The 8,568-nt window shown below is 33.5% G+C and overlaps 1 long non-coding RNA gene across 1 annotated transcript; it reads left to right on the top strand.

Annotated features, from left to right (window-relative positions):
* The first annotated feature begins 4,245 nt into the window (after window positions 1-4,245).
* On the top strand, window positions 4,246-8,039 carry LOC140749797 (uncharacterized). Its single transcript, XR_012103126.1, has 3 exons — window positions 4,246-4,720; window positions 6,686-6,964; window positions 7,940-8,039. It is a non-coding gene; the product is annotated as an uncharacterized LOC140749797 (long non-coding RNA).
* The last annotated feature ends 529 nt before the right edge of the window (window positions 8,040-8,568 follow it).

Here is an 8,568-nt window from a genome sequence, read left to right as displayed (position 1 = left end):
TTTTTTGCCTACCTACATTTAATTCCGTGCTCCATTGAGTTCGTGTACAGCCTGACAGTAGCTTTTTATCGCAAATCTGGCTGTAACCTTAACTCGCGTGAAATGGAAATACTGTATTAATAGACCTTGTGTTATAATTGATTCATGTATACAAAGTAATGGTTTGCTAAGTTAATATTCCCAAATGCATGTTACCGAAAAAAGCTATTGTTTGTATATACGGCCCAACTTAGCAGAATTTTCTTTTCGCGTGCTACTCAAATTAAATGTTATTTTATAAAAAAAATACCAAACGAGTATGCATTCCATTCCATTCCACTCTATTTACCATTAGACAGTTGTCAGATAAGAGTCCTACCTGAGGTTGTTTACAGGTACGTTGCGTGGCATAAAACATACAACCTCCCTTACCACACCCTTCAAACCGGAACATAGCACTGCTGAACACTCAGTATTGTTATTAGACAGTAATAGGTTTGGCGATAGTGTCTCCACAGTCGAACCGCAATGGGTCCTGCCTCCACAATAGCGACCTTAAAAAAAATAACGAAATAATCCCCTAGCAACAAGGTCAAGTAACATTCAACTCAAGGTAACATTCACTTACGACTCAGCAATTTTGCAAACTTTTCCACAATTGGCGCCAAAACAGACGCAATGACACATGTCAAACTGCGACCACCATATTGGAGGCAAATGCATTGGTTATTCAGCCTGTAGATAGTTACGATACATTCGGCCAGCGAGACGAATAACTTTACCGCGGGCTGCATCGCAAATGAAACAAAACACATTTATTGTTGCTACAACACTGGCTTATTTTAAACCTTATTACCTAACAGTCAAAGCCTCTTTGCTTTATATCTTTAGTATGTTTAGGCCACGCCGTTGCCAATGTTTGGCCGTTCTAGATATGTCAAGGCCTATTTGCAAATAAACTTTCTTTCAATACCGTGTCATTATGTTAAAGAGCTCCGAAGGGATTAACCAACATGAATACAATTAATTAAATGGACTGATGCATCCTCAACTAAGTTAAGTAATCATAATAATTTAATTACGGATTGTTGAGTAAATGATCTGGTTTTTAAAAGTTTATAAATATCTGTAACAAAATACCTATTGTATGGTTGTAATAGGTATTTTATTATCTATCCTCCTACTATCCTCATGAGACTCGTATTATCTGAGTTTAAACATAAAACTACATCCAGATAGCTTGCATAAATATAAAAAAAATGTAACATTGCAAGGAAAATAAAAAAATACCAATAAAAGACATCAACGCGCTCAGTTTACTTTCGTTGACATTTCCACTATGTAAAAAAGAAAAAACTTCTTTCTGTGATTTCAATTACCTTTTACTAATGTTATATTACTTAACTTTCAAGTTTCAAAACTTATATATCATTTTATAATTTTATTTTTTATCTGTCTATTCATAAACTCCTAGACAGGTTCAACAGGTTGAAAGCCCTTTTCATAGCTTCTTCAAAGGTCTGCAGTAGCCATAGATTAGTAAAGATTACTCACTCCTAATAAGAAAATGTTATCAGTTTTGACAATTCAAACTGTCACTGTCATCTGTTTTCGTGTGTGTAGTATTTTTCTTCGACTTCGTGTTTTTGCACCACTTAACTGCACATGTCGGCATTGTTCCGCGTAAATGATACCATGACGTGATGCTTTTTAGTTTAATTCAATTTTTGCTATATAGAGTTGGAAAATGTCCTTGGGCAAAGTACCACATACTATGAGATGGACTGTAAGCTCGTTTGCTATTGTAGTGTTAATAAAAAGGTGCAGCAATGGTATAATAACGAAGTATTTTCCAAAGCGTACTTTTAATGATGTTATATAATTATCTACTATATAATTTTAATGATGTTATTTTTAAGGTGGTAGAACCCTTTGTGGTTCGACTCCGGCGGCACCACCGCCACACCTATTTCTGCCTAATAATAGCAGTGTTAGGCGCTGCTGTGTGGTAAGGGAGACATACTTTTTCGAGGCGTTCCAGCTTAGTCCTCAGGGGTAGCAGCGCATCTGTGGCCGACCTCAGGTAGGGATATCTATTCCCATCTGGGGTTGATTACAGATGTCCATGGGCGGCAGTAGCCACTTACCATCAGGTGGACTGCATGCTCGTTTGCTACTCCTTTATTATAAAAAAAAAAACTACTTTTTCAACATCATGGTATGGTATGTACCTACACTAACATCCCATGCCGTTGTAGTTGGTATTTCTTTATCTGTGTTACATAAGATAAAATAAATCATTGTGTACACAATAGGTAACAAGTTTTGTTTTGTTTAGCACACGATGTACGATGGAGCCGCAACACGCCTTCCTCCAATTAAGACTGCGATGTTAGATACAAAATAATTTAAAAATGAATCACCAAATGTAACTCGAGTGTTGAGTGAAAGTGAAATTACACGACTATAGAAAACCTATTGATATCCTATGTCTTATACTGTATTTTTTGTCCATTTCCTTTCATCTCTTGTTATCTCATTTTTAATTCATTATTTTAATTTCATGTATTTGTAAATGTATAATATTATGAACACTCACGGTGCGCAACTACGGCATAAATTAAAATATAAAATTCACAATGAAGTATTTATATACTATGACTTGGTAATAAGTCTTGTATTACATTTTTTATCATATGTCCACGCACACATTTAATATTAAAGTGTATATATGCTGACTCATGCCTGTTTTGAATTCATCAGTCAATCAATGATTATATTCATCAACCAATCAAATATATTTTTTTTATCCTGCACGATGAATCTGCATTGATGATATCTTGAGAAGCGTAACACTATTTATAAAACGAGACAACGTTTAAAAAGAGAAAAAAATATTTGACACGGGGCATTGAATCCAAAGACCTTTATGCGAATATCGTATCAGAATGACCATTGTGCACACGGTAATTCATGACTTCGAACGTTCGAACACGCGCTCAATGTACGACTTGACATGCTCGGACTACAGATAAAATAAAAGCACAGATAAAATAAAAGTATTCTGATCTGATACAAAGATACAGCCTACGAGTTCAAAGTATTGAAACTTAAATCTATATTCTATCTTGACAACTTTGATACGCCTTTAAAATATAATGTCTGTAAAATGGTTTAAGATTAAATCGAAAATAATATTAATCTAGATTTTGCATCGCGGAACAAAGTTGTCAAAAATGTCTAATTTTAATTGATTTGATCGACGGGCAGCTGCCATCCGGTTTACTACGTTACATTACAGTATAAGAAAAGTCCATGCAACCACAGATAAAAAAAAACTTTTCTTGTATTTTTTATACTATTTTTCCGTGAATACAATAGAGCCCTATAGTATAGGTATAAGTCTATACTTATTTGGCAAAAGGAGGTTTTCTACCAGATGATGTGATCAGGATGATGCCCAAAAAGCAGCCTTGTTGTAATTGTCTTAATTCAAAGCTTATAATTAAAATATGATGATTAGAAAACAATTTAAGCAAGATAATTAGAAACTTCAATAGCATAATTCCCAATCGTGTGGCGCCATCTTTTACAGAGTTAATGTAATAAAGTGGCATATTAATATAAAACATTTAATTGGCAGCGATTATTATTAGATTATCATTTTAACTAATTTGGGCACAAAGCACTTGAAAAAGGAAAATGTCAAATTATTATTTTTCAAGTGTTTTCCTAAATTTTACTAAAGCAATTGAAAAAGAAAAATGTTAGGTTTTCGCAACAGCGACCCAAGATGTGAGTAATGGCGAATAATTTCCAGAAATTACTTCAGAGCACTCTGCACATATTTGGAATTATTTCATTTGCATTGGGACAGCCACAGTAAGATTAACTATTACAGTGTTTTTGGCTTAACTTTGTATATGAAAACGAGTGATGATTAAGAAAATACAACTTAGACTACTAAATTTTCATATTATAGAAACCAAAAAAAATTATATACAAACAAAAAATTGGTTAAGTCCTTTTTTTGGGGTAGCATACCAAAATTTTATTTTTACGCTAACTCCAATCTTTTAAGCCAACAGTAGTCGATCAATGATCTTTGTATAAAAGACCAGTAAAAATGTTTATATAGATAATAAAATAAAATATGCATACAAAATAAAAACCTTTTGTCAAAACGTTCAGTATATAAATAGTTTGCATTATAAGACCTCGAGTATAACATTCTCATTTATATTATGACATGCTTAGTGACAGACATCTTAAAAAGAAAACACTTGTCACAGTTATCATAACATTAAAATTCGCCACCAAATCGTCAAAACCCAGAATGAATCACCAAAATCAATAGTAAAATGACATAGACCAAAATATTTAGCCATCGTTTTTACAAATTCAGCGCCATGTGACCATGAATGAACTTCCGCGTACCCCATCCGTCGGAAAAGGCTCTCTGAAGTCTCAGACATTCGCGACAAAATCCCAAAATACAAACAAGATACCAACAAGTAAACTATTAAAATCACAGATACAAATAAATAAACTATTAAGAAAAGTCAAGAAGCTTTTACACAAGAAGCCTCCACCACTGCGTCCGGGTTGTATTGAGGTCGTTAGCCCGGAGATATTCCTGTGCGATATCCTGGCGTTAACCGGTGCCCTCATCATCACTGCGGTGGTCGTCAGGTCGCTGTACCTAATGTACTGTAAGCCTGAAGGAACCTGACATATCCAGGTACTTTTTTAATTAAAATTTATTTAAAACGTGGTTTTTACCGAACAGTTACATCTGACTGACAGAAGCGTTGTATATTATTTAGTATTTAGACATGTTATTATTTATTTCGACACCCAACCAATTCTTTAACAAGTTCTATTCTGAAAAATTATGTAGAAGAATTTTCTGCTTGACAATAAGCCGCATTTTATACCTTATGTCCTATTTTCTACATTAAAGTACTTATTCAGTTCTGTATACAGTTATTAAATAATTTTGTAGCAGTTTTGTCATATGCGCTGCTGTGTTTCTACTTTGATATTACATTTTTTATATATTGTAATAATTATAATACAGCTACAGCTATGTTACTCGCTTTCTGTATTTGCATGCTGTCTTCACCTATAATTGTAATGACACTTACATCTTTTCTCTGTATTTATCCACCAAATAAAATCAACGATTGCTTTTATTTGGTATACATTATGTTGGTGATCATGAATAAATAAATAAACTTGATCATATATTTTTTACCTGTCCTTTGTACGAGTCCTCCGCCCTTTACCAATTCTATCAAAATCCATCTTGACTTAAAATGTACCATTTCCACTGCGTATACCCTATTTATTGTCTTCCCTTGATCCTGATATATATAAAATCTTCGCATCATTTATTATGGAAAATGATATTAAGATTTAATATTTATATACCTACCTTTAGTTACTGTACTGATCCTTCCTTTTCCAAATTCCATCGGGTTTTTTTTTTCTAATACTCTCGTTCCCCATTTTTATTTGTCATTGGCTGAGCGTCCATACGCCAAAGCCACAAAAAGAAAAAAATGCTAGTGGTAGAATACAGAGTACGAGTACTAATTGACAAGTACTAGGACTACAGGCTCCTTTGCCGCTATTTTATAGAAAAAGCAGTACATAATTTACCAGCACATCTTAAATACTGTAAGTAGATAAAAAATAAAAAATCAACTGGGGTATTTTGGGCTCTTCTTGGCTTAAATAAGTGCTAAGTCTGGTAGAGTCTAGTCTTACAAAGGGTATAATTTATAAGTAGATAACTTATGTTAGTAGATGTTTAAATAGAACTTTACTTTCTTAATTTTGATCGCTATTATTAATGGGTAGGTACTAAATTTAATTTGATATAGACCTTGGCTCCATCCGGTCCGTTCAATGTACCTACTGAAAGTTTAATCCTTCAAACAGCTTTGACTAAACTTTCCGTTACTTGTGTTGTTATAAAATCTTTGTGTTATTTTAGCTTCAGCCTTAAAACTGAAACGGCAAGATTTTTAAGAATAATAATAAGTAAGTGAAGATTAAAAAAAAATCAAGTATCCATTAAGGTTTAATAGGCAGAGCTCTGTGGTAGACGGACAGATGGACTGACAGACAGACAAGAGGAGTTTGATAATAGAATCCCGTTTTTACCGTTTGGTTACGGATCCCTAAGTAAATTGTATTTGAATCAGCATGGAACTGAGTGAAAAGTATAAAACAAATTATTTTTAAACAAATCCGTACTATATCTTTTGAAGGTGGTAGAACCCTTTGTGGTTCAACTCCAGCGGCACCACCGCTACACCTATTTCTGCCTAATAGCAGCAGTGTTAGGCGCTGCTGTGTTCCGTTTTGAAGGGTGTGGTAAGGGAGACATACTTTTCCGAGGCGTTCCAGCTTAGTCCTCAGGGGTAGCGGCGCATCTGTCGCCGACCTCAGGTAGGTTCCCTATCTACCCCTATCTAGGGTTGATTACAGATGTCCATGGGCGGCAATAACCACTTACCATCAGGTGGACCGCATGCTCGTCTGCTACTCCTATATTATAAAAAAATCTAAATATATACGTAAAATAAGTATATAATTTATTTACGACGAACTTACCACGGAATAGAAAAAGAAATCCCTAGGCTAATAAAACCTAAATAACATTAAGTATAAACATAAAAAACATCGTTCTTTTCAGAATAAAATTGTATTTCAACATGGCGTCTGAATGTAACAATTAGTCTAAATGTTTGACCAATTCGAGGCCGTGGTGTACCGGGTCAAGAGGACTAAGGGTCCAAAGGTTCCCAAGGTCAATGTAAAGCCAGAAAAACCGAAAAAAATTCAAAATGTGACTAGTGGAGATGACCAGCTAAGCCGCGTAGCACTATGGACCGTAGGAATACTAATAGTGCTGATGTTCCTCCGGGTGCTCTACTTGGAATACGAGAGGGAAGATGGCTGTTTTTCCAAATTTGTATGTTTTTTTCGCAGATATCATAATACGTAGTTTATAACTGTTTTCGTAATTGATATGTCTTTCGAATAAAATGCAATTAAACTGCTCTTTCTCATTTTATACTTTGCTAAATTGGATATTTACTTAATGAATTATTATATGCTGACCGAACTTGAAACCAAAGATAGCTAACATTATTTTATTTATTTTAAATGCTACCTATTTCAATTTCATTTTGACTAATTTCGAGAAATTCAAACTATTAAAATTATTTTTATGCGAATAGATCTTACAATATGTACTTTAAGAAGAACTTCCCAATTTCTCAATAAGTTTGCCACGGCTATACGGCCATACCTAGTTTTATATCTTATATCATGTTTAATTTAATCATATGACAAGAAGCATAAATTAGTAAAGATTACTCACTCCTCACAAAAAAATGTAATCAGTTTTGACAATTGAAATTGTCACTGTCATATATTTTTTGCACCACTTATCGAGAGATATGTCACCGCCCTGTATTTAAAGGAAGCCACAAATAGCAGACACACGTAAAATGGCTGACTGTTTTCCCATTACGTCTCCGATTGTCATGGTGTAATTTACGCGGAACAATGCCTACATGTGCAGAGCAAAAACAACACGAAATCGACGAAAAAAGGCGGAGAAATGTCGTTTTCTTCGTAAATGCTCCAAAAAATACCCTTTTTTTAAATATTTTTCAAACACGAAAATAGACGACAGTGACAATTTCAAGTGACAAAACTGGTTACATTTTCGTGTTAGGAGTGAGTAATCTTTACTAATCTATGTACTAATGTAATATAACCGACTTTAGGTAAGCTTACGTTCCACTTGGCGACCACAACGACTGTGGCCTCTGATCTCTGACTTTTATTGGAATGTATCAGAATGAGGTGTTCATATATGGTCGTAGTCGTTTTGGACGTGTAGTGGATTGCCGCCAAAATATTTCTGGTTTTATTTCAGATACATCGCTCATGTACATGTGACGAAGATTACATAGACTAGATCCTTACAATTCGAATGTCTCAATAAATTAAAATAAAGATATTTTATACAACTATAAGTATTTGAAAACATTGTAGAGTAGAAAAACTGTATTTACGATATTCTTAACATTACATAATCTAAATTTATAGAAATGTACTGTCTTTTTTATTGACAAGCCAATTTTTACTAAATAAATCTAAAAGTTTAAAATAAATTAATTAAGTTTCTTGTGGTTAAAACCATTTGCGACTTAAAAAATCCTCTCATGTAAGTGACAAATGTCTTCTATGAGAAATAAAGATCTTTAAACCTAAAAATCACTATCTGAACGACTAAGAACTGTAACTCAAATAATTGTTTTTAGGAACACATAAGGTTATAGTTGAATTAAAAAAAGGAAATAATAATGGAGTATAACCAAGGTATAATAGATTAAAATTGAGATATTTTGCGAATAAAATTCAATTGATAAAACGCTGAAATTTGCCTTAAAACCGATTAGTTTAATCTATTTCTTACGTTATTTATAATTCAAAACATAAAACTGCTTAATCCATGACGTTTGTTTTTTGTGAAAATCATGTATTTTCACAAAAAATAAAAGT

This window comes from Epargyreus clarus, unplaced genomic scaffold (genome assembly GCF_041222505.1).
Source record: "Epargyreus clarus isolate Ecla_fem2 unplaced genomic scaffold, WU_Ecla_fem_2.2 ptg000018l, whole genome shotgun sequence".
Taxonomy (NCBI): domain Eukaryota; kingdom Metazoa; phylum Arthropoda; class Insecta; order Lepidoptera; family Hesperiidae; genus Epargyreus; species Epargyreus clarus.
The sequence above is the reverse complement of the archived record's forward strand: the minus strand, read 5'-3'. Positions and strand labels throughout refer to the sequence as shown.